The following is a 21137-nucleotide window of genomic DNA, read 5'->3' on the forward strand; positions in this document are numbered from 1 at the left end:
TATAAAGTTGTTGCAAGCCTATAGTGGAGTGGGATGGGAAGCAGGGAATGCAAGAAAGAGAAAAGCCAGCAAACAATAAAAGGGCTTGAAGACAGCCTAAGGACTAGAGGGGCAGGAAACCAGAGACACCAGCAAGAGGAGAACCCTTGCTGTAGTGCCTGGTTTTGCTGTTTTTGCTCTTCTCTGGACACAGAAACACTGAAAATAGATTTTTTGATAATAAAGCTATTAACATGCCCAGATTGAACCAGTTTGAGGCCTTTTCTTCTGACGTCTCACCTCTGATCCTGCACTGACACGCCAAGCACCCACTCATGGGGCTGTGCAAGGAGCTCCTCCTGCGTGGAGCTCCTCAACCCAGCCTGCAGTTCCAGGGCTGTGCTGGGTACCCGCATCCCGGCGAGCTCTGGTTGTTTGCAGGAGGTTTGTAATTACAGTGTTTTGAGACAAAAGGTTCTGAGCAGGAGCGTTTAGCTGGCTCCCTATCAATTGAAATGCAGGTTTTCAAGCAGCAGTAATCTGATACTCTTTGCTTCTGCGATTCTGAGCTGCTCCCGCGTGCACATCAGAGCTGTACACACAAAATCAGATATAAAACAGCTTTTCAGAAATCTTTCTTTGTTCTGGGCTTTTAATGTTTATTTTTCTTGTACACAATGATGATTCTAGTTAAAATAACATTGCATCATTTGGCTCAGGTTACCAGATAATTGGGGAGTCTTTAAAGCGGATTTTCAAGTTGAGAGTAGTAGAGACAATTTATAGTAGAACAGATGGTTGGCCTTCATTTGCCTGTTGACAGGTAGCGTGTTGTCAGCACTTCAGGTTGTTATCATACAGAGAACAGCAGTTCAGAATCTTAATTGGGACCCAAAAGGATATACTCTACAGCATTTCCTGGGCATTTACAGGCACAGGAAGATGTACAAAACAAAATGGGGGGAGGAAAGAAAGCCGAGGTATAAATATGATTCAAATGCAAAAATGTTGGGTTTGTGCGTGACGATTGCAGTGTACAAATCTCTTAATGAGAAGAATACAAGAACTGAGAAGATGAAAGAATGGGTGAAAAGAGCACTTCAGCCCATGCACGGGGTGCAGCTGGGGTCTTTGCGTCCTCACACAAGAGCATCCTGTTGTAGCAACAACAAACAGTTTGCTCCAGCAGCAGAATAAACTGTGCAAGCAGCCATGCAGGGCACCTGGAAGAACGTTAGGAAAACTGAGGGATTTCTAATTGATTTTTTTTCTCCACTGTGATTCATATACTCACTATATCACGCAGGAGGCAACTGAAATCATTCTCTGAGGCAGCAACATTGTCATTACCTGTAATGTACCTGTCCAAGCAGGAAGAATGTACCATAAAAATCTGGAACACTTTTTAAATAGCCAGGTTTGCATTAAGTATTACAAATCAATTGCTAGCATTGTTACCCTTGTAGTTTATTTTACTATATTTAATTACTTTATTTGGTGTGCTAACTCCTCGGGGGAGGCTGTGTTTTCAGAAAGTCAATGGTTCCAAAGGGTTTGAAGAAGAAATGCTTGTTTGGATAACTGCTTGGAAACTAAAGTATGTGCTGGCAGCAAGAAAGCCGGCGGTGTGGTCCACGGGGGACAAATTCCTCTCTCCTACTTGCTGCTTAGAGAGAATCCCCTGAAATAATGCCATTATCCCCAAGTATATTGTCAACCTTTGCTCTTCAAATATTCTTTACCTCACACATCCAGTTATGAACTCCTTTCACAACTCATTATTATTATTGAGGGCTAACAGTGTGCTTGGCCCAAGTCAGTAGCACGTAATTCCTGCCTACAGGGCTAACAAGCTATGGTGGGCTGCACTCTTTCAGAAATGAAATCAGAGTCTAGAAGCAGGTCACATCCCAGCTGTGATATTTTCCCAAGGAAAGCAGCTCGGTTAAGCATACAGCTAAAGCGTGATCTCCATCTGAGAGGCACATGACGCTGTATTATTTAGGAGTGGATTATTTGAAAAAAACAAAATCAATCTCAAGGAAGGTGCGTTTTCAAGCCTTGCAACAAAATGGAAAGGAAGCAAACATCTCTAGCACAACTTTGTTTTAAACAGTAATGAGACATCAGAGGAGACCATTATAAAATTCTTTGGGACTCCATACAGCAATACAACAGACACCTATTGCCACAGAAATTTCAGGAACACGTGGAAAATGCACACAAACTGGATTAGAAACAGAATGTCCTCTAGCAAGCCTCATTTTTTTGTTGTTGTTGTTTTCTTTTTCTTTTTTTTTTTTTTTTTTCCCAGCAAATGCTACTTTCATGCTCAAAAACAAAAGGGGGAGAGAACTTTACATCGGCTGAGGAGTGTGAGAAATTCACACCACTGTGCCTTGCCTTGCGGATAAAAAGCTGACCTCTGCTTTCAGCAAGCCCTGCTTCCTCAGCTGGGCAGAATGATTGGACCTTATTCAGTTTAGAGCAAGGTTTGGATGCTCACTGTTTCACCCTCGCAAAAGATTATTTTGGCCAAATCATGATTAAAAAGATATTTTTAACTGGCTTCCACAGACAAAATGTCAGAGGATTTCTTTCTGAGTCAGAGATTTAACTTCTGTTTCGGGAGCATTTCTGGAGCACTTCTGAGTCGCTGCAATTCTCCAGTGCAGTGTGCTGAGTTTATTGTTCTGTGCAAAATCGAGTGGGTGCTAACTATTGGACTGAGAGCCATAGTGGCCATGCATGGGGTCACTGATGCTCGGCTTTAGATGGATGAGATGTACCATGAAATTAGTGGGCTTACTCATGCTGAAAGCCATGCATGCTTTGGTGCTTTGCCAGACTGGAACCAAAGTTGTCTTTTGATGCATGGTACAGGTGTAATACAGGTAACAACATTAACAGCTGGCCCGCTCCTCCGCACTGCTGCAACCTTGTGTGCACCTGAAAAATCATGAATAGCGTAAAAGCCCTGTTTATTTACTGTCTTTGCTCATTTAGATCTTGGAGACTCTGCTGAACCCGAGCTAGCAAAATTAGCTGAGCTCAGGTGAAACAAACATGCTCTTGCCAGTAAGCAAACGAAGGCCTCCTGCCCATGTCTGTGAAAAACTGCGTAGGGATGAACTTCAAAAGTGCTGTTGAATCCAGGGGCATTATCAGCCGGTGTGCCATCACTGCTCTCGATGGGTCGGCCTGATAATATCTACCTCCTACACAGTGCTCCCCGTCTGACAGAAAACTGCCTACCTGGCAATCTTTGCCAAAAACTCGTTCAATCTTAGGCATCTCTGACAACTACATGCACAATACGATGAGATGAACAGCTGTAGAAGCGAGACGTAAGGAAAAAAGATTAATCTATTTTTTATGGCCAAGAATGGGATTAAGAATCCATGCTAATTGTAGACAGTTACACTAAACCTCTGTCTGCTTTGGCTACTCTTAAGCATTTCCTCTCTATCTGGTGCTTTATCTGTTAAATTAACCTGCCACAGCTGCAGAGGTATGAGCAGATGCTGGAGGACTACCTTGCTGAGAGGGATCCAAGCACAGAGATGGTGACATTTGACAGATATTTCACAGTTCGCTGGGCAAGAGCGTACCATTTTCATTTGCTGCCAACCCCCAGGGAGAACATGGAGCTCACCGGTGAGCCAGGACCACTCATTTTGTCTGGGGTAGGAGCACAGCCCCCGTCTGCAACCTGCCAGCCCCTCACAGACAACGCACCGGGGCCCTGGCTCCCGGCTTCCCTGGGGAGCAGCGTGCAGCATCTGCTGGGGCTTTGTGGGGTCAGAGAGCCCAGGGCAATGCTCTGTACGCCCTTGGTTCCTGTCCTGTGCTCCAGGCAAGCCAGGCACATTCGGTCCCTAATTATCCCCAATTAATAATTAAGTGGGTTTGTTTGTTTCTTTGTTTTTAAAGGCTTCTCTTTCCCTTCCATTTTCTTTCCTTACTGTAACATTTTCTTGTGATACTGGAAAGCATTTCTTCATTGTTTGGACTAATTTCCAAACAGATTAAAAACTGTTGTAGCAGTCAAGCTTCAGTTCCTTCGTTTATTAGATTCAGAAGACAGCAAATTCCTTAAAACACAGATATAAACAATTATGGTAATGCATTCTGATTTTATAATTAGTTTTCATCGCATGAAACATATATAAGTTTGAGCATCAGCTTTTTTTTTTTTTTTTTTTTTTTTTTTCTGCCCTCCTCTTTTCCCAGCTTCGAGTTTGGAGTTCATGCATTTCCATTCCCAAATGTGCTCACAGTCCTTGGTGGGCTACATAGTAAGGGATGCAGCCTTACTCCTCAGAGACACCAAAATATGAGAGAGAAGGCCACAAATGCTGAAACGGGGAATATTTTACTGTAAAATAGATTAACTGTGGCATGTCTTGTCTTTTTTTTTTTTTTTTTTTTTTTTTTTTTTTTTTTTTTTTTTCTTTCTGAAAATTTTCATTCCCATCTCACAGTGAGATCAGGAACCCGGGAACTCAAAAGCATTCAGCATCCAGGTGAAATAAGGCACAAATGGTGCTAATCTCTGGAGTAGGGCAAAGTGGCTCTTTTCACAGTGAGTGCTAGAGGGGAGGTTTTTGCCTACGGATATAAATATAAAGCTCTCAAGTACTTCATGGCAAGCCTGACCTCGCCCTGCTACACTCACTGAGATATTTTCCAGTGACTTTTTTTGGGCACAGAATCAAGCTGTTGGGACTTTGCTGAGAGCTGAATTTGGGCCCTTGTTGTTATTACATCCAAGAGCTTCTTAATTTTTGTTTTAATTACTTTTGTCTTACACATCCAGAAGGATAGGAAATGAGTTCTATTAATATGTTGAGAATGCAGTGATCATTAAAGAATAAAGAAAGGATTATAGTAGTCTGGTGCAGTCCTCCCACATGGAACCCCGAAACCTAATTGTAGCCCTTGAGGGTTTGAGCATTGCCCTGCTTAATGATAATTTGTGTCACTGCTCCAAAAAGGAAGTGGCTGTTAGGGCAGGAAAAAAGCTCTGATGAACAGCAGGAGAGATTAAATTAACATGAATGGGAAGAAGCCCCATATGTGATCCTGGGATCCATTAAGAGAGGTATTTCCAGGAGAAAGAGGGAAGTATTAATACCATTGTACAAAACACTGATGAGTTTTGAACAATCTCATCTGTATAATTCTCATCACTTACCTTCAAGGAAAACAAAGTCAAGCTGAAGCAGGTGCTGGAAAGGACAGCAGGGTGATGGGGGCGGACGACTGGAGAGCCTGCCTGACAAGTGGGGACATCTCTATTCTGTGTATTGAAGTATGGCAAAGAAAGCCTTGAGCTAGCACCTGCCCAAGCTAGTACATCCAGATGGTGCACTCAAATGTGGAAATAGCAGCATCAGTGTGGCCCTGAACCTCAGCTGAAGTACCCTGCAATGCAGCAGTGCTTGTTTGCTCAGGTGAAATGCTGTGCTGAAGCACCTTTACAGCTTCCTTCAACTGAGGCTGGCTTCTGTGGAGGCCAGCTTGCACGGCTTTTTTCCTTGGGTTGTGGCACATCCTAAAAGATCTTGCTGAACCTACTCGAGTCAAGACTGAATGGATATAATTTCTCTCTTTCTGAGGAGAGAAGCACGTACTGAACTGTGTGTTATGGGAAGGGTAGGTGAAGGAGGGAGAACGGGAAGGAGCTAGTTAAATCTGGGGCAAGGATAAATGTACTATAAGTGGTCACGAACACAGAAGGAGCCCTAACTGGCAAAGGAGCAGTTCTGCAGTGGCTTTATATTAAAAGTATTGAACCTGGTTCTTAGCTGATGTTTGTTACCTGTCACATTTCCTGGGTAAGTCCATGTCCCCTGTAAGTGCCAGAGTGCTCAGTAAATCTCCTGAGGCCAAGAATTCACATGGTCTTCTGGGCTAGATAGTGGGGTCTAACTTACATCCATTCATTCTGTCACCTAAACACAAACATCATTTAACCCTTTTTTTTAAACACGTTTTATAAGTAGACCTCAATGAAACCTAAAAAGAATATTGGAATCTCATAGATAAGGGAAATATTTTCACCTGCAGGCATGGAGAAGTGAAATGACAGAGCTGTGGTTGCACTGTAGACTGGGGACAAAAAGAATCCAAATTTCTCATGTTTCAGTTACAAGGGGCCAGTGACAGATTTACACCGACTGGCATTTCAGAGGGTGAATAAGGGCCCCCCCTTGGGTTCCTTTTAAAGAGGACTTTACCCAGTACAGATGTGCAGCCACTTCTGGGTGAGAACTCAGAGGTGACAACTAATTTACAACCTCCTGCAAAGCCTAGACATTGGAAGTAAAGATTTGGCTAGAATGACAGGACGCTTTGTAGACCAAGATCCAATCACCAGATTTTGTTTCTTTGATAGGAAATTTTCTTTGGTGATTCTGGAAAAAAGTACTGTGTGAAATTCCTTAACTTCACTGAATGTACCACTGCTTGATGTTGCCTTGGCTGATGTCTGCCGATGCACTGAGGTCTGTGCTAGAGCACTGCTTCAGTATGAACTAAATATCTCTTCTTTGAGTAGGAACTGAACTGCTGTCTCCCAAGTTCTCACTAGCTCTACATCTGATCTTAATTCATTTGTCATGGGTCTGAACGAGAGCGCTACATGCATGGAATGTGGTAGCTCCTTAGCTGTGGCTACCCCTGCACAAAGGGCTGTTAGTATAACATGGCAGAGAACTGAAGCTCAACTTTAAAGATCTTTGTATGTATGTGTAGGGCAAGGCCCACAAGGTGAGCCAGCCACGTTGTGCTGATGTGCACAGGGCGCTGATCACTCCTTGGGGGGCAGGACCCTTCTGAGGTCGGTGTGAAGGTACGCTGAATTTATGCACTGTATGCTTAAGCACGATGCCAAAGGCAGCCTCTATGCATCTGTTTGTTTCACTCTTCAAGGCAATTTATACGGACTAGAAGAGACAGAGACAGTGGAGGTTAAATATTCAGGGTGGGGATTTAGCTGCGTGGATCCTTTCAAGGTTAATGGAAGTTGTACCACTAAGTCCCTTCATGTCACTCCGAATAGTCAGTAACCCTTGTACTGTATGCCTTGACAGGAACTTTGTCATAAACAGGAGCAGCTCCAGAATTAAAAATTGTCTGATGAGCCAAATGAATTGATCATTCGAAGGACAGCAAGTTCTGTTGCAGTTGCTATTATGTTCAGAAACTGAGACATACAAAGAGTTAAGGAAGAGATTAGGATTTTGCAAGAAGTGACCTCTGTTTTCCTGAGATCCTTTTGAGCCTTATGATGCATCAGTTTTCAGTATCATCCCCATGAAGATGTCATCAAATTCTCATCCTGTTATGTTCCAAATATCTCCTGAGAAATTTGAGCCACCTTATCTACACTGAGAGCTAAGCATGTTGAGCACTTGGCACAAACTGGGCTGTAGCGCGAAGGAAGCCAAGCTATGGCTTTAACCCAGAGGTAGTGCTCTGAGGTCCTGGCCATGAGATGTCTCTGTAATATCTGGGTGCAAACTATTCTGAAACGAGTAATGTTGCACACTGGGCTGTTAGGTTTCTTTCTGGTGTACCACAGCAGAAAACTGGAGGGCAGGGGACACGCGCCTTTCTTGCAATAAATTGTATCTCCCAGGGATGTGGTGAAGTTGCAAAGACCCTCGCCTGGGCAGACTTGAATCCTCCACCAGCAGAGCAGCTATAACCTCCAGGAAATGCTTCACATCATAAAACCCTCACCACTTCAAAAGTGGCGTTTGAAGTCACTTTTTCTAGCAAGTCTGGCCATCAGTGACAAGATAAGGGTTAAAAAGCCTTTCTTCCACTAGGAGAAAACAGTAGATTATCAGCCTTTATCCTTCTCAGAAACACCCAGGACACAGGTCAGCTGAACCTTTATGTGAGTCAGGACTCATTTTCTCTAATATAATCATATGTTTGGTGATGGATTCAAAGAAAATTGCCCAGTACTTGCAGGGTTAAATCACTAATAATGATGTTAGTAGTGATCTGGCTGGTGAAGTATAATTCCCCTGGGATCACTTTCTCCAAGAAAGGCAGCTGTGTGCTGTGGTGCTTTTTGTGAGGAAGGCATTATACCCTGATTTCATGTGGATTAGGTGATCGCTTTCTCATCTAACCCTTTTTTTACGCTTAAAGTTCATATCAGTGAGGTGATAAGAGAGTGACATTCACTGACGTGTGGCCATCTTTTGTCTTTATTTGTCTTCATTACCAGGTTTTGGTAACCTTGGAGAAACAAGTTACAGCAACCATCAGCCCAGGCGACAAATTTGCAAGCAGGCCAGGGTGTAAGCGGGAGGATCTGATCTGAGGTGAGTCCTTGCTCCTCCCGAGTAATGCACCTTCACAGACTTCACTCTTCAGGATGATTTGGTGTAGCAAAAAGGTGTGAAACAGGGAAATCCAGACCCAGGTAATTCAGCTCACGTTTAAAAGGAGGTTTTGCTTGTTGATTAGGTAATCCTTCTCTAGGAAATGCACGGCACCAACTGCTTTTCATGCTAGATTAGTGCTCCTGTGGTCAATTTGCTTTTACTAATGTCAGGGCCCCACGGAGCAGGTTCATCTGTCGCATAGCAACTGCTTCAGCAGCAGTGGAGGTAGCCATGCATAAAAGATTACACATGATGGCAGGGCACAAGTGTGAAGATTTTCAAAATTAGATACAATCTCAGCATGAATATGAACTGCAGAATTGACATGGAAGGATTTTTTTCAAGTCATCAAGTTTCCATATTTATCAGAAAAAGTGGTTTAACTGCAGTGCATGTAAAACCAAGGAAATGCAGAGGGCAGTAATTTAGAAAAAGCAGCAAACAAGCCAGCGTCTGTATACAAATAAATGTAAACAGAAAGCCCCACACAGCTTCTGCCAACTGTGAGGCCGCCTTTAGTTTCATGCTACGGATGCCCTCAGGAGTGGAGACTATCTACAATATTTTATGTACATTTCGAAAGGTCACCCTCTAAAACGTCCCACTGGTAAGAGTGGGTGAGATAACTTACGTGGCTTCATTTACAGCAGACTTCAGAGCGACCCGTAAAGCTCCCACACCCTGCTCCACCCGTGCTGGGACTCTGCCTCCCTTGCTGCCTTGTTCAGAGGAGCACGGACATTTCCAGCTTTTACTAGCTGCTTTATTTCTGGCTTTTGCTTTGTCTCACAGTCCAGCTTTCTTGGACATTTCTTTTCAAACTACATGCAATCTTTTCTCTTAATAGATGGACAGAGACAGAGAGAGAGATTGATCGATTAGTTATTTTAGAAGCGGTATGTCAAGGACTGTGTTTTGTTGCTAAAAGAGGTTTTTCTTCTGTCTCTAAAGTAGAGCAAAAGTGAGAATTTGAAGATCTTTGTATTTGAAGTGCCCTGCTAATTTGACAGACCACTTTTGCAGGGAAGGTTTGTTTTTGTTTTGTACTCTTCTGTATTCCCTCTTACAGGGAGGACAAAAGACTCAGCTCACGCTGCAGAGCGCTGTGGCTGATCCTTTTGTATGCAAGACCAGCAGACTTGCCTGAAACAGGAACCTTGGAGGTAAATCAGGCTAATGAAGCAGCTCAGAGAGGCAATGTGCATTATTTGTATCCCACAATGATTTTAAAGTCAACACACATACAGTACCGAGTATTTTGAAGCCTAAGATACCTGTAGGAGATCCAAGAGAAGGCGGTTCATCTAGTCTCCTCAGTGCTTTCATTTAGCTGATAGCAATTAGCTCTCTTTTCATAGTGAGGAATACAGGAACCATTTCACTCTCTGGATAAATTTTATCTAGGCAAGAAATTATGTTATGACAGTTGCTATCCGTGATGCTAAAATGCTTTTATTAGGACAATTACAGCTCTTTTTTACTCTAGGCTGAAAGAGAAAGTGAAAAGCTAGCTTTGCTCGAGAGAAGGCGGTTTGTTAGGAATGGCCTTTTGCTGCAAAAAGATCAGGGTCTTCTGGATTAATCTTCGGATTATATAGATTTTCCAAGGATAAGACAGCTAAGTCATCCTCCGTCTCTAAGGAAGACAGCATTGTAGCTGCTTTGGCTAATCTAAGACAACAGCTTTTCCCTTGGAGGGTGTCAGTAATCCAAAAGATTGGTAGATAAAATAATTGAAGTTCTCAGGGGTTAAGTTTAGAGACTGCAGCCATTTTTGCAAGAGCAACAGCTTATTAAACTGACAAAGCCACACTTCACTACCCACCGGCCCTCGCTCAGCTGCCATCACAGTGTTATCTCCTCAGCTTGTGTTTGGGGCATTTTGAGGGGAAGGGAAGACAGGAGGAAAAAAATTAGGGCGTCATAACAGCCAAAATTCTTCCTTGCCATGAATAAGGTTCATAATTCTGTCCAGTTCAGCTGTATTTACCAACCTGAGATGTTGAAGCACAATCTGGGCTGCAGTGGTGGTGGTGTACCTGCTCTACACAATGGGAATGCTTTACTAACCTTGTTTGTAAGCAGGAAACCGAGGCACAGAGTGCTTACCTGATGTTTCCCATCATGCTATATATTTGTGGCATAGGAAGCAGGAGAGTCCCAAATCTCATTTTCCATTTTATACTATATGAGCAACCTCACGTTCTCTTGGGCCCAATGCAGGACCTCAAAGTCCAGCAGTTGGTACCATGCCGTAGCTTGTGCATCAGAGCCTGCATCAGAGCCTTTGTCAGTGAGCATGCTCAGCCCTGTGAGCCACAGCAACATTTCACGTGACATCTCCAGTGCTGAACCCTCCCCTTGCATGCTTCTCCAGAAGGCATGGAGCAATTGGGCTGGGGAATAGAAAACTGTTATTAAATCAATGCTTTATTCAGGTTTGGTCCTGTGAAAGATGAAAGAGGGAGGCTCTCCCAGGGGCCACCCAACCACGAATCTTTTTGTGTTTGAAGAGCCCCATCATTAGCCTCCACTGTTTGCAGATATCTGACATATTCAGGCAACGTTTGTGATAAAACACATAGAATAATTTTCAGCCTCTCCTTACATGATATTGCCAAGGGCTCATTTTCTATCTTGCACTTAGACTGCCAGCTTTATAAGACCAGCCCTAGCTTTACTCAGAGCACGTTTGGCAACTCCTATTTTTCAAGCAGTCAAGTTCATCCCTGTCAGAGTGTGAGCAGAAACATGCTGCCATTTTTCTGGAGCTATTAATAGGAGACAAATCATCTTCCTTCTCTGATAGGAAAGCTAAAGTAAGGACAGCAGTCATGTCTTTCTGTCTAGATGTACTGAAGGTGATAATAATTATGTTTCCACAATAAAAAACAATTGCTTATCAAATGTATATGCATTTTACAAACCCACACATATGTACAAGTTTAGTACTTACAGTATGGATGGATTCTTTTGTTCCTTTTTAAACTGTCCTTTATTCTTCTCTAAAAACCACCCACAAAGCAGAAAAATATGAACAGTTTGACTAGATATGGATTTATGCTGTCCAGCCCTGCCTCTAACAACAATCAGTGCCTGTTCCTGTGGCAAAAGGTGCAGTTCTAGAGCTGTGGCATAGTGGTGCCAGTCACACTTTCTTAATAGCCTTGGTAGGAGAAGCTTGGGGCAGGCTCTGAAGAAAGGTGTTTCAAAACAGTTTTTTTTTTTTTTTTCTTAAATTTAAAAATATCTATTTAGTGCTGTCACCTTGCATATGCTGTCTACTGCAGTGCATTTTCAGAGCCTCTTGTCCTTATTGGAGCACAACATATTCATGAAGAGTTGAGTAGGACTGTTAAGCTGCTTTTAAACCTCATATCTACAATTTCTTTACACATTTATCTTATGTTTCCAACAAAGAAAACCAAACCATTTTATGTTAAATCAAAAAACAAACAAACAAACAACACAAAACAAAACTATAGATTGGGTATAGCATAGAGAATAATGTTAAGGTTTTTTCCAGTATTTGTGGCTACTCCTGAATATCAGTGGTTTTATACTTCAGCAAAACTGTATGCAAATTCTAGATCCTTTATCTGAAATCTGGAGGGCTCTGATAGAATTAATTTTGATTTTATTATCCTCATCTGTTCTTAAATATCTACTGGTATACCATAATCTCTTCTCTGTCTAATACATATTCTTTATATTTTTACAATTTGTTCTACTTTTTTTAAAAGTCTGACTCTAGTAAGAGCAATACATGACGCTATAGCCTTTTCCTTACAAATATTTCAGATCTGATAATATGATCACTGACTTCAAATTGTACAGCAAATTGTGCTTTACTGATCATCCTGGTTCATTTTTTTGAAACAAAGTCCATGAGAATTATGACCCTCTTGATTCACTCATACAGGTAGTAAGTATATAAAGCCACTATATTCTGAAAGAGACTGAACTAATGAACTAATTTTCACTATTGATTTTTCCCCCAATTAATGCTAAAGTAATATTAAAGGTATAAAACTTGGTCATTCTATTTGATACATCTATTATCTGGATATGTATTTGCATGTTTATCTTCTGCTCTGGACAGCTAATTATACACCTAAGTCTCTCTTTCTTTCCTTCACTGTTCTTCTTCCCCCTTTCCATCCTATTTACATCATTGCTGTGGAATCCATCACTTTTTTCCAGTCTTTTTTGCTACATAGCTGAATTTCAATTGTTTACACAAGTCTATATTATTCTGGAAAATAAATATCATTCTGTTTTAGGTTTCTTAATGCAAAAAATATAATTCAAGCAGACTTACACTGTATAAAATTTATGTCAGTACAGAGAAAAATAGTCCCCATGTTATTTTTTAATTGATAATAATGTTTTCTTGCTGGAAGGAACAATCAGCCTTTCAATTTTCTCTTACTTTGTTTTCCTCATTATACCTTTTCAGATTAATAGTATTTTGCTATCACATACTTTCACCTGAGATTTGATGCTCCCATTCTACTGTATATCCAGTTCTACAATTAGCATTTGCTAATTAAAAACATCATATTTCACTGTTAATAGCCACTGTATCCTCTTCCTTTCTTTGTGCAGGTACAGTTTATTTTTCTTAGTCTGCATTGTTTAAGTACCATGTCAGGACTGTCTCAATGCAGATTCACAGCCTTCATCCATCAGTGACAACCTGAACTGTTTGTTCATCAAAAATTTTTGCTTAACTCCCAGATTCCTGAATGACTATAAGTGAGCTTGAACTCTTTACCTTTCCTCATCATCTCTCTCACTTTACCCTGGGGACTTAAATCTTGTCTTCAATGTCATCTACCTTGTCTAAAGACTGGCCCCCAGCCCTCTGTAGTTTGTGATCCTTTTCTACGCTCATGAAATCCAGTATTCATTTTATAATTGAGCAGCATCATGGTAATGGTTGCCAAAAATGTACCTTGCACTGGGATTCAAGCCTAGTTAGATGTGAGGCTGCCAGTAGAGACAATGGAAAGAGAAAGGCACCTCCAGAGAGCAATTAATTTTACCTGTCTCAGGCACATGACTTAGCATAGGCACGCACTGCTGCTTTGGCAGTGTCTTTTCCTCTCTCTGGTGACTGCAGTGGGAGCTGAAGTGACTATCTTAAAGTCAGTGCCCTGCCTTACCTTAGCCAGCTAAAGCTAAGTGAGATGAATCCCACCCTCAGGTTCAGAACAAGGCATCCAAAGATGATGCTGAACATGTTACTTCATAAATTGGTCCTGCTCCATTTGGGAACCAGACATTTAGCCATTATGTAGGTATGACAAGATGCAGGCAGCCCCATCTCTGAATGGAGATGATCTGGACAGAGCAATTTCTACTCATCCAGAAGATTTTTGCTAGTGAGGGAGTTTGCTGCTGATGCTGTAGATGGCCAAGCCTTCAGCTCGCACCAGTTACATCAGGTTATTCAGTGTCTGTAGCTACATGTTGGCTCATGCATCTGTACTGCAGTTTACAAATGCTGGCATCTCCTGCAGCTACCTTGTGTACCACAGTGACCTGTGAGAATAGTGTATGGAATCTTGCATCCCCTATTTCTGGTCTGTCAGGAAACTTCAAATTGATCTTCAAGCTTAATTTTATAATAACCCATAGGTAGTTTAAATATTTCAGTCAGTTCACCTCCTAATCACCTTTCCTTGAGGCTAAATAATTCCCATTTCATCATTCTCTCAGCTACTATGTTAGCTTCTCCAGTACATTAATCATTTTGGTTGCCCTCTGCTGTGCTTTCTCCATTTTATCTACATCTGTCTTCCACTCTTATGACCAAAATTGGACATTATATTCCAAATTTGGTCTATCACCACAGGGTCTTATCAAGAAAAAATGTAATTTTATTGGCTCTGTTACAGATATACCTCTTTCTTAATGTATACTAGCATATTACAAACCTTCACTACTGCTGCCTGTTGAAGTGAGAGTGGTTGAGTTGGAGCAGTCAAATACACACAGGGCATTTTCATCTCTCATGTTAACTACCTCATTACCAGCTTACCTGTTTTAGTTTTAGTGCATCTCTGTTAATATCAGCATTATTTACTATGTGGATACTAGTATTGTGTGAACAGGAGAGAACAGGAAGACATTACAAAATTAAGTGAGAATACCAGCACTAATTGGTGAATTTTTTCTTGAAAATTTGGATGATTACATTGGGAGTTGTATTTTCTCTTCTGCTTATTATATTACATTTCCTTTATACCCTTCATCTATCTATTAGTGGCAGCAAAGCTATTCTATAAACAGCTATATCCTTCAGAGTTCCAGTGATCAGCCCTACTTTAGTGTCATTTGTATTATTTGTAAATACAGAGAAAAACCCTAAAAGGGACAGTCTGAGGATTGCACAATATAGTGAATGCTGCAAAAACTGACTAAATTGCTGTGATGCTCTGATTTTCTCAGAGACACAGCCTCATCTTTTCTCTAAAAAAAAAACCAACCAAAATCAACAAACCAAACCAAAAACCAAAGCAAAATAGTCCCAAAACAAACAAGCAAAACCAACAACCACCTTCCCTCCTCTCCCCTATTCCTCCCCCCCCAAATCAAGGAGTAATCTGAAATGAAATAATAAAATTCTCTTCAGGAAAAAAAAAAAAAAAAAAAGCATGATCCTATTTTCTGGGCAAAGCTAGGATTTTTTTTTCTCCGATATTTTGTCCTATAATCTTCCTAGGATTTCATGCAACCTTATATTTAGACAGATTTAGAATTATGAGCCTTATCATAAATCAAGAAAATGCCTCCTTTGGATCAGTGTCTTGTGCATTTTTAGTAACAGAATAAAGCAAGAGAATCATGCTATAATAATATAGAGGAGGATGGGTACAGCATACCATTTTCTTTTAAATTTTTTATTATTTTAGTGACAGACGGTTCCAGCAGTTAGAGTATCAGTTTGGGACTTAGGAAATCTGAGTTCAATTTCAGTTCGATTGAGTTCAGTCTCAGGGCAAGTCATGTAATTTGTCTTTGCCTCAGTTTCTCATTGATGAGCAATTCTCTATAAATGCTGAACGTACTGGATACTGTGGTTATAGAGACCATGTATAAAGGTCTCAAGGGAAGCAGCAAAGCATCTTAACTTAACAAAGCATTTTACTGGAAGCAAAGCCAATGCCTTTATGCAGCAACTAGACTTGGAGAAAAGGTGGAGGATTTGGTCATTAGCCCTGGTGGGTGTCTTGTTGGCTTTGAATGTGCTGGGGGAAATTACAAAGGTGTGGAACAGCCACACATTGGTCAATTAGTTTGCCTTCTGCAGTTAATGGTAAGGAAAATGTGACATCCAGATTTCTCAGGAGTCCTTGGAAACAAATATGGTCAGAATATACAGCCCAGATTTACAAGGGCTAAAAATGTGGGCCATAATTCAAAGAATATCTGAAGAAATATCCCCTGTGCACTGCGAACAAAATTACTACTAAGATTTTTGGAAAAAATATGGCTTTCATCTTTAAATATTGCAGGTTGTTTGGATAATTTGGTTAGTTAAAGAAGTTGGGAAAATTCATGAGAAAAAATATCCTGGAACATGTACATTTTTGTACTGTCCATCCCAGGCCTTCTTCTGCCCCTTTATGCTGTTCAAACTGCACATACAACTTTTATTTTGACACATGTGCCAACACAGTGTCACTGTGAACTGTTTTCAATGCATGGTATTAAAGATATAGACCAATTGATGCAATATGGTGCTTAACAACATTCACTTTAGAAGATACCTGATGATTCCTGAAATTCTTTCTGCTCAGAATATTAGCTAATATTTCAATAGATGTGAACTCCAAAAATGGATGGAACTGATTACACCTCTGCACAAGAAATGACCATTTACTGCAGATGATGACTAGACTCCAGTGTGTAGACTGAATACCTATGATGGTATATATTTTTTGACCAGAAGGCAATCAGAAGTAGGATTTTCAAACAGAACTTGTACTGGCATAATCTATTTAGATGAGATTTAAAGATTAAAAAAAAGAGTAAGAGAATGACTTGGATGACTATGATGTAAATAAGATTAGATAATGAATCATTTCCTAATGCACTGAGAAAATAAGATTAGTCTGTTCCTGGTCATGTGAACAGCTTTTCATTGATGACCAAATCCAAGCCACCAAAAATAAGCCTTTGCTTGTCCTCATCTCTTACATTGTATCAGGAATGTGTCTTTAGAAATGATAATTTTAGGCATCAAGGGTGAATACTGCAGTTTTGTGTGATTGCAGGATGTAAGATGACAAAGAACTGGTGATCCACAGCTTACTGCAATTTCTGTTGCTCAATATGTTTCGTTAAGGTTAGTTTATGAAGGTTAGAAGCAAGCTGAGACCATAGAAATAATGGAGTTCTGCCACCAGTTTCAATGCAGCCAGAATTTACTTGGGAGATTTCATGTTGTGTCTGTCTACCCTAAGAGGAGCTGGACATGAACTATTTGTTATGTGATAACAAATAATGGTCCTGGAAAACAGCACTGATGTTAGTCATCAACTAAACCTGGAGAGCAGAAACAGCAAATGCTATTCATCGAACCTCCATCTTTTATCCTTTTCCAGTTTCAGCTGTCATTAAACCTTTTTTACCGAAGTAGTTTTAAATTACCACATTAATTTCAAAATCAAGCTAAGTTCCTTAGTAAGTGAACCATTTTCATCAGTATCTGAAAGAATTCATTATTAAGTTGATTCACTAAGAGCTCTCAACTTACTACATCAAAAGAACAGCACATTTTTCACAATTCAATATATTCCTAGTGAGGAGGTTCAAAATAGTTGTTGAGCTACTATTGAGTATTCATGTAAAACATTGTAAAAGCATTGCTTTTTTTTTTTTTTTTTTTTTTTTTTTTTCTGGTAGTAATTTTTCTTCCCAAATATAGATATAGGACTAATATGCCATGGGAGATGCATCTCCAACTGCCATAAATCAGTATAGCTCCATTGACCTCATCCAAGCTACTCTAAGTCATAGAGATCTGACCTATTAAAAATCTTTATTTCTGCTTCTGCATTTTTATATCCTAGTCAATCTTCAGTGATGGGAAAGGCTGAGATGAAGGAGTGGATCAATGTGAGAACAATTGTTAAAAATTTAACTGTTTTTATTGGTAGAAATAATATGTAACTGCAAGGTGTATAAAATATAACACAGTGGGATCCATTTATGAGATGAGCCTTTATGTACTACCACAGCACAAATAATATACTCACTTTTCCCATCTAGCAGCAACAGGGAATAAAGATGTAAGAAAATTGTCCGGGGGAGAAAAAAGAGAAAGAGTTCAGGCAATTGTTCACCCAAATCCCTGAAGGCTAAGGTGACATGTTTGCATCAACCATCTTTTGTTGATTACTTTGTATTACTTTCATTTGTAATGGAGTTTTGGATGTACTTTGAATAAACTGTATTTGGAAAAAACAAAAGTATATTCTACTGTGAAAACAGGGGCAAACTTTAATGTAGTTTTGTTGGGTAAGTGAAATGAAGCGATTCCTTCCAAGGTGGTTGGTGTTACCCACAGCTTTATTCACTGACTGTCTTATTTTTACCAAAAGATAGAAAATTGTGCTCAGATTTGGTAAGCAGTTTTCAGGGAAATCTGATTTTATGTTTGATGTGGCAAAGTGATTTCACCAAAATAAAATCATTGTCCTGCCTGCCTCACCCATAGTCTAATAGAGCTTTACTATTTGCACATGGAAACAGTGGTCCTGGAGATATCCTAGAGGCTTAGGACTGTAAAAATATTGGTTTAGACCTTTGTATATCCTTTTTCATACTATTTTCAGTGAGGAACTACTGCTTGTTCCAGTCTTTATTAGTACCATGTTCCATATGAATCATTCCTTTGCTTCTGAAAAACACAGCTTAGGGGAAGTTTGTAAGAGAAGAGTTTTGGAGTTTTTCATTCCTAAAGAAATTCCTCTTCTGAACACTTTCATGGAAAGTGATGTTTGGGTCCAGCAACTCCAAAAGCAGATCAATATCTACAAAAGCAATAAAACACCTCAACAGAAGAGCAGCAAGTGCAAAAGTGCAATTCAAGAGTGATTTGCCCCTGACAGGAGAGCCTAGAGCAATAGAAATCTTGCTGAGGCACAGTGAATCACAGTGGCACAATATTGCACACCCAACACTGACAGAGCACAAAGGACCACAGAATTGTAGAAAAGAATTGTAGAATTGCTGAATTGGAAGGGACTCACAAGGATTGAGTCCAAATCATGGCTCCACACAGGACCACCCCAAAACCAAACCATCTGAGAGCAGTGTCCAAATGCTTCTTGAGCTCTGACAGGCTCAGTGCTGTGACCACTGCCCTGGGGGGCCTGTCCCAGTGCCCGACCACCCTCTGGGTGCAGAACCTTTTCCTAACACCCAGCCTGACCCTCCCTTGTCCCAGCTCCATGCCATTCCCTCAGGTCCTGTTGCTGTCCCCAGAGAGCAGAGCTCAGCGCCTACCCCTCTGCTCCCTTGTGAGGGAGCTGCAAGCCGCCATGAGGCTTCCCATCAGCCTGCTCTGCTCTGGGCTGAACAAACCAAGGGACCTCAGCCACTGCTGGTACATCTTGCCCTTCACCATCTTTGTAGCCCTCCTTAGGACACCGTCTAATGGTTTTATGCCCTTTTTTATACTGTGGCGCCCAACACTGCACAGACCACTTGAAGTGAGGCCGCACCAGTGCAGAGCACAATCACTGTGCCTCATGCACACCAGGATATGTTTGGTCCTTTTGGCTGCCAGGGCACAGTGTTGACTCATATTCAACTTGATGTCTACTAAAACCTTCAAATCTCATTCCACATGGATGTTCTTCAGCCTCTAGTCCCCCAGTCTGTCCCCAGAGAACAGGGTACAGAGAATGATAAAAGGCCTGATTTGCAAAGAGGAGCCAGTTCTAGAGCTATAAATACCTTGCCAAGTGAAGTGTTAAGATCAAATGAATCACATACATTGTATATTTTCTTTAGGGTAATCATTACATTTTCCAGAGAAGCATTGCACACTGGCAAAAGGGAGGCAGTGAAGGCAAATGTCATGGAGAGAGATGATAACTTCACCTAGCTGACCCCTGGATCACCAGCATAACTAAGAATGTATTTTACTTTCTAGAAGAACAAATTGTTGTAACTGTCCTAATTGTCTTCAGTGTTATACAACCAAAACTTCTAGATGGTATCTAGTTCTCCCTGACATCATCAGTTCACAGGAGTCTCAATGTTGAAAATGTTTCCAGTGACATAATAATTCACTTTCAGATAGGATATCTATATGCAAGCAGTGTATCAATGTGTTAATACTCTCTGGAAGAGAACACTCTGGGGAATATGTTTAACTACTTGATGCCTCTGGGTGCATCACATATCATCTGGGTGTCTTGTGCGTTCTGGCAGTGGGATATAAACTTATAAAACATTTCAGCTGTGAAAGCACTTTGCTACTTTGCCTCCGTGATTCACTGAAGGGAAATGTGCTAAGGATGCTACAAGCAGTGGTGTCTAAGTCCCTTTGTAAAGAAGCTACCAAAGAACTTTTGGGTTGTTCAGGCTGTAGAAGTGAGTTGTTCTGTTACAGCACCTCGTTGGGGGGCAGTCACATTGTGCAGCAGGTACACAGATATTCCTACAATATTAGATTATCCAGAGTTAGATTGGTTTGGCTGATTAAGGGATTCATCAAAATGAGCTTGTACCTTCCATAAAGGTTAACTTTGACTTGTACAAAGTGCATTAAAGATGAACAGTTTTCGGTATTATGCTCTTCAGAATTTTACGGTGAATGAGCCACGTCATTGATTATTTACAGAGCACTCTACACCATAATAATTCCAGAGTAATATCAAGATATATGTATTCTGAAGCTTGTTGGAATGGAAAAAATGTTGCTAGTGATATTTTGTGAAATAAGTATAGTACAAAGGTCATTGTGAGGAGGTGTACAATTACAGAATATCTTGGCCATGAAATTCAGTTGAAATAAGTTCAGAAATTATTAATCTGTCCTTAGAGTGAAATGATGCATTGGCAAATCTGCTGTGAACTGATTTTCACTTAGGTTTTTGTTTTAAGTGGAAAACTGAAGGGAAGAGAAACCCCAGCTGCACAAAGATTTTCGATTTCACCATGTTCCCACAGAAGAACTGCAGTTTTGACAGGGCTTCAGCTTCAACTGGCAGCACGTCCCATAAGAGATTTTTTCCTCTCCTTTCTTATACAAAGACAGTGTTTAGTATTGTATCTCTGTGTGTTTGCCTGGAGCAATCTAAGGTACTATGGCTTTTCTAATAGCAATTCACATTTGATTTTCATATTATGGCTGTTCAAGATTTCCAGTAGTGTTTTAGTTTTAATTTGACAGAAATTAATAAGTATAAGGAGAAAGATATCATACATCAGTACGGTACAGCATATTGTCACACTTCCTAATTCGTTAGACAATAAGAATAATCTACCACTTCCAATTTAGACTCAGTAAAATAAACACATGTATATTAATGATTTAAAAATATTTCTGTTCAGTCAAGCATGTCTTCTTTATGCAGAATAGCATCAGATCAATAATTAGTTGACATGCATTTTAATAACAAGAGTTTTTGCTTAAGATTGTTTTTCATAATTTTGCATTTATGTTTGACAAGTTCAGGAACTTGTCTTATTTGAAAGAGAAAATATTAATGCAGAAATTACTTC

Source organism: Aythya fuligula, chromosome 8 (genome assembly GCF_009819795.1).
Source record: "Aythya fuligula isolate bAytFul2 chromosome 8, bAytFul2.pri, whole genome shotgun sequence".
In the NCBI taxonomy this organism is placed as follows: domain Eukaryota; kingdom Metazoa; phylum Chordata; class Aves; order Anseriformes; family Anatidae; genus Aythya; species Aythya fuligula.